Source organism: Mastigoproctus giganteus, unplaced genomic scaffold (assembly GCF_048544385.1).
Source record: "Mastigoproctus giganteus isolate SK-2022 unplaced genomic scaffold, ASM4854438v1 scaffold_20, whole genome shotgun sequence".
In the NCBI taxonomy this organism is placed as follows: Eukaryota; Metazoa; Arthropoda; class Arachnida; order Uropygi; family Thelyphonidae; genus Mastigoproctus; species Mastigoproctus giganteus.
The window spans coordinates 553,322-560,066 of record NW_028328297.1 but is presented as its reverse complement, the minus strand read 5'-3'; positions in this window follow the sequence as shown (position 1 = coordinate 560,066).

Sequence of the window (6,745 nt, the reverse complement as noted above, 5' to 3'; positions counted from 1 at the left end):
CAGTGCAATTCGGAGGGCATTGTGATGTACTGGGTCGAGCCATTTTAATACACTTTCTCTAGCTGAGGCATATGCAGGTGACCCATAGTCTAGTTTGGATCTTATGAGAGACCGGGATAAGTGCAGCATCATGTACCGATCTGCACCCCATGACATAGCGGAAATTGCCCTGAGGAGATTCAGCTTCTTTAGACAGGTTGTACGAATATGCTTAATATGCTCTAAGAAACTAAGTTCTTTATCCAGAATTAGATAAAAGAAAGAAAGCTAATACTCTGTTGAAAAGAAATTGGATGAGAATCAAGATGTAAATCGGGATCTGGATGAAAATTCCGTTTACGGCAAAAATGAATTGCTGTTGTTTTTTGTTTTGAAAGTCTGCATCCATTATTTTTGGCCCACTGAACAAGCTTGTTAATTGTACCTTGAAGCTACCTTTCAATGAAACGCATGTTTTGTGAGTGGCTTGAGATTGCCAGATCGTCGGCATACAGATAGGTTTCAACTGTGTCGGGAATACATTTGGTAATGGAATTAATCCCGAGAAAGAGGAGCGTGGCACTAAGCACAGAACCCTGACGGACACCCTCTTCTTGCACAAATGTTTGCGAGAGAGCAGAGTGAAATCATACCTGAAAGGTTTTATTGCTCAAAAAGTTCTGGATAAATTTTCGATGATGACCACGAATACCGGATTCATAAAGATCGTGAAGAATTCCATACCGGCAGGTTGTATCAAAAGCTTTTTCGATGTCAAGACATATCATCACTAGGTGTTCGTTCCTGAGAAATGCATTTCGGATGTTTCCTTCAGCTTTGACCATAAGGTCAAGTGTTGATCTAGTTCTTTGAAATCCATATCGATTTTGACTTGGAATGCATTCAGTCTCTAGGAACCATGTCAATCCGGCATTAATTATTTTTTCTAATGCTTTTCCTATACAACTAGTTAACGCTATCGGTTGGTAATTTGCTGGATCTGAATGGTCCTTTCCTGGTTTTTGGAAAGTTAATACAATAGAATGACGCCAACTGGTAGGGTAGTAGTCTTCGCCAAAGATTCTACTATACAGTTTTAGCAGAGCAGAAAGGGATTCTTCACTCAAGTGATATATCATGGCATAGTACACTCCATCAGGGCCAGCACCACTATTTTTGGATCTTGCAAGTGCGCTACGTAACTCTGCCATGGTAAGGGGTACATTATATGGATGCTGTCGTGAAGTACTGAAATTGAGATTATATTTTTCTGCTTGTATTTTATGTGCCTGGAAACTTGGCTCAAATGCGGTTACAGCGGAGAGTTTTTCAAAGGTTTCACCTAATGTATTAGAAATATCGGGAAGATTGCAGATTTCTTTGCCTTTTAGATATATTATCGGAGTGGTTATAGGTGGATATTTTCCATTAATTCTTCGAACTTTAGTCCAAACAGTTTTGATATTTGTGGTCCTGTATAGAGGAGGCATATTTAGACCATGTCTCTTTTTTGCTTATTCGTTGTATGTCACGAGATTTAGCTCTAGCTTTCTTGAACTGTATGAGATTAGCTGTGGTTGGGTATTTACGAAATAACTTCCAGTATCTATTCTTCTATTTTTTCGCATTGCTACAGGCTTCATTCCACCATATTTTTGGGTGGGAGCGAGTTTAGATGGATGATCCGGGTATACTGGTTTCTGTAGCTGCTTTCATTTACTCAGTTATGTGAGTTACGGCAGACTCAATGGTGAGGGTCTGAATACCTAGATGTGCCAGCTCTTGATATTTCTTCCAGTTAGCTTTGTCGAATTTCCAAACAGTTTTTATCTCAGTTTGAGGAGGTGAGTTAGCCGATAGTGTGCATATTACTGGAAAGTGGTCACTATTTCGCAGGTTATCAGTGACCGTCCAATCAATAAGAGGAAGACAATTTGGCGAGCATATTGAAAGATCAATTGCACAAGTTGACCTTGAGGAAAGATGCACGTACGTGTGAGTCCCATTGTTTAATAATGTTAAGTTGTGCCTTTCAAGAAATTTTTCAATTAACTGACCTCTCTTATCAAACTGCGAGGAACCCCATAGGGGGTGATGCCCATTCCAGTCACCCAAGATACAGAAAGGTGGTGGCAGCTGAGTAACTAAATTATTCAAATCTGCTAGAGAGTATGAATAGTTTGGCGAAAGGTATATAGAAACAACTGTTACCGCTATCTTAACCATAACTCTAGCAGCAATTGCTTCTAAAGTTGTTTGCGGTGGGATTGGTCTGAAAGGAGTTCTGGTTTGGTTTGTTAGGTTTCATTGGCGCCTTAGCAACTAAGGCTATAATGCGCCAAAACTAGGTGATATTTAAAAATTTTGATTTCACTGACCTAATTATTAAGGTCACCAAGTCAAGATATAAAATAACAACGGTATAAAATGTAAAAAAGATAAATCAATAAAGAAATAACATCAACAAATAAATTTTAAATACAAGTAAAAACCTTTATTGATTTAAAATAGCTATAAACAGCAGACACATGGTCATTGTCAGATAAAATCTGACTGAGTGTATACGACTCAGTCAGATGGTTAAAAGTGGTAAAACGGAAATTGCTAAATTCTGGACAATCAATTAAAATGTGTCTAATAGATAAAATTGTGCCACAGGACTCACACATAGGAGGGTCATCAGCCCTCAGCAAAAAGGAATGAGTCAAATGATTATGTCCTATGCGGGTCCGGGCAAGAACAACTTCCTCCTTACGATTCCTGCGCAGACTGGACTGCCACGGTTCAATTACAGGCTTTATACGATATAATTTATTCGCAGTCTGTCTATTCCACGAATCCTGCCATTGGGAGTGTATGTTTTGGTGTATTATTTGCCTGTAGTCTGTATAGGGGACTGACAGGCAGCGATTATTATTGGGAATTGCTGATTTGGCTGCGGTGTCAGCCAAATCATTTCTCCTAATCCCAACGTGGCTAGGAATCCAGCAGAAGCGGATATCATATTCACATTCACGGAGGAAGTGAATCTTCTGCTGAATCCTAGACAGAACTGGATGAGGATTATATCTCACAGATATTAAAGCCTGTAACACGCTAAGGGAGTCGGAATATAAAATGAACCGTTGGTATTGGCATTTACTAATGTGATCCAAGGCTAACTCTATGGCATGCAGCTCTGCAGCAAATATACTGCATTCAGAGGGAATCTGCTCCGATGTAGTGCTGTCTCTAAAGACAGCAGCAGATCCCACATATGATTCCGACTTCGAACCGTCTGTGTAAACTGGCGCGAAGTCAGAATGTTCAGCTCGGTGTAATGAATAAAGCTGCAGGTAGACCGATGATGGAGTGTCCGACTTTCCCCAATTTCTAAGGGACAAGTCACATGCCGGGACATGAGCATGCCTGGGTGGAAGGGGTTGCTTTGGTATTTGGGAAACCTTGTCTACCTTGATATTAAGTTCTTTGAGTAGCTCTTGGAGACGAATACCAAAAGGACGATTGGCAGTCTTACGGGTATTGTACAAATTTTCCCATCGTGGCTCAAAAACGAATGGCCACGTAGGATGGTCTGGCAGGGATTTCAGTTTTAAAGCGTACTTTAAAGAGAACTGCTTATGTCGAAGCGATAACGGTGGTTCATTTGCTTCGACGTATAAGCTCTGGACAGGAGATGTGCGATATGCTCCAGTAGCGATACGGAGGGCCTGATGATGGACGGGGTCCAGCCATCGAAGGACACTCTCTCTGGCTGAGGAATATACCTGGGACCCATAATCTAATTTGGATCACACAAGTGCACGGTAAAGCCGTAGAAAGGTGCATCGATCTGCTCCCCAAGATATGGAGGAGAGCGAGCGGAGAATATTAAGCCCTCGAATGCACTTTGTGCGGAGTTGACGGATGTGATCCAGAAAGGTTAGTTTTTTATCAAATATGAGTCCCAAGAATTTTGCGTCCGCTGCTACTGGAATAGCATTTTGTCCGAGCCTTAATTCAGGTTCAGGATGAAGATTACGCTTGCGACAAAAGTGTACGCAAACGGCCTTCTCCGGCGAGAACCTGAAGCCATTAGCAAGTGCCCAGGAATTAAGGCGATCAATGGCTTTCTGCAGTTGTCTTTCAATAACCCTCATGTTGCATGACTGACAAAATATGCTAAAGTCATAAACATAGAGGGCACAGTTTCCAAGGAGTGAATGGGATCTATCCAGTTATATTTAAGGAGGCAGCAAAGGAAGTAAGGAGGCCCTTAGCCATCATTAGGAGGGCATCCTTGGACTCAGGTCCCCATGAACTGGAGCAGTGCAAATGTTTCCGCAATTCACAAAGGGGGGATTGAAAGGTGACATTAGTAATTACAGACCTGTTAGTTTAACTTCTGTTTGGGGAAAAATAATGGAGTCGCTGGTTAAAGAAACACGAGAAGATTTGTTAAGGGGAAATCGTGTCTGACCAATCTGATTGGATACTATGATTTGGTCACAAAACGTTTGATATTGTTGCACATAGAAGACTACTATATACGTTGCAGCAGTATGGCATTAAGGGCAAGTTGCTACAACGAATAAAAGGATGGCTGAGTGGCAGAAGACAGAGTGGTAATCAGTGGACACTACTCTTTATTGACTAATGTTATTAGTGGTGTCCTTCAGGGGTTAGTGTTTGGCACATTTTTGTTTTCTGTATTTATCAATGATATTGATGAAGGTATATCCGGCTTAATGTCCAAGTTTGCAGATGTTACGAAGATTGGTAGGGTTGTTAATGACAGTAATAACGGTATGCTACTGCAACAGGATCTAGAAAAGTTGAGATGGGTTGAGAGGGGCAACTGAAGTTTTAACATTGACAAATGCAAAGTACTGCGTATGGGTAACAGTAACCCCAGAGTAACATACCAACTGTGCGGTACTAAACTCAAGTTAGGGGAGAATGAGAAAGAACTGGGGTTATTGTGCAGTCTGATATGAAATTTTTTGAACAGCGCAGACAGGCTGCAAGAGTAGCTCATGGGGTCTTATTAGTGATATACAATAATTTTGCTGGAAGGTATATGTAGGCGATTATCCCATTATATAAGGCAATGGTGAGGCCATACCTTGAGTACTCCATACAGGACTGGAAGCGTTATTTTAGGAAATATGTCATGTCGACTAGAACGAGTACAGAGAAGGGCAACGAGATTAGTGAGGGGAAACAAAGGGTTGGCGTTATGAAAATGGGCTTAACTTCTGCAAATTATAGTGTCTGGAGACTACACATCTGCAAGTTGATCTGATTGAGGTGTATAAGGCCTTGAATGGTTTGATGTAATGACAGTGCTGATGCAATTTTTGCTCTTTCTCAGATTCTGCACGTGATGGGGCATAAATTGAAATTGAGGAAAGATGGTTGTAGAATAGATGTGCAGAAATTTGCCTTTCGCCAGTGGGTGCTTGATTGCTGGAACAAACTTCCATCTGTTATTGTGGAAGTTGACAGCTTAAATAAATTCGCAGCTGAACTAGACAAACTTTGAGTGAATGGATGGGTGAAATCAGAAAGTTTTTTTTTTTTGGCCAATGCTAAATAAACTTGGTTTCTTGCATATATGCCTCTACTAATGCTAATTTTAACTATAAAATTATGATCAGTTTGCTAATGTAGAATGTATTTTTAATACACGTAAATATGTCCTGTTTGTATAAACTTCTGCAGTGTTTTCTTACCGTATAAATGCCATATGAAGGGAATTTTTTTTTTTTTAACTTTGTGAATCATTGGCAAATTATCATAAATAATAATTCAACATTTGGCGCCAGGCCCTGTTAATATAGAAATTAACTCATCAACACACATGTTATATATTTTTGGCAAAATGTAGAGCTCGCCACATTTTCAAAAGGGAGGGCAGAATTTTCTTGTTCTCACAGAGGCACTTTCTAGCCTTTAAATGGCCCTATACAAAAAGTATCCAGATGAACTGGAAATTCAAAACAATTGTTTATACTCCATTTTGCATAGTCATGCCGACCACATGGGTAGAATAATGCTTCAACCACCATCAACCCAAACATCGGCTACATCGTACCTTAAGCGATGTAGCCAATGTTTGGGTCAGCAATTTCAGCAAAAGTTGGGAAATAAAAAAATAAAAAAAAAAAAAAAACAATAATAAAAAAATCAAAAAACAGCCATTTTGTACAAAACAATGTAATTTTTATACGACAGCATCATTATAAAAAAACTACAGCTACAGCTAATGCAAGTCATGTAGCTGTATCCTTGAAACACTGCTTGAGTGAACTAAACGTTTCTAGTTCAAAACACTGATACTGTACAGCTTCAAATGTGTTTCAGCATTGATACCTTCAACAGACATGACTTTTAGCAGCAACATTTTCTATGCAACAAATGAAATGATTTAATCGTGAACATGAAAATATTTCAAACAGAAGTGTTTCCAGATCTGTCAGTTTCCTTTGGTTGCCAGCATTACTTTGATATCGTAGCAACTGGCCGTGAACTGTTTTTAATTACCAAACTGACAAGTCATTCACATAAAGTTCATTCAAACCAATACCTCAAAAATATGTATAAGTTATATAGGCAACCCCTGTATAACAAGTTATTTTTACAATATGGTTTCGTAATAACACAATTGATAAATTGCAGCAATCCTCGCATAACACACTACTTATGTAACACCATTTTGCTCTAACACAGATAATTGGCCCAAACGTTGCACAACACTGTATTTTTTTAACTTTTTGTAAGGGAT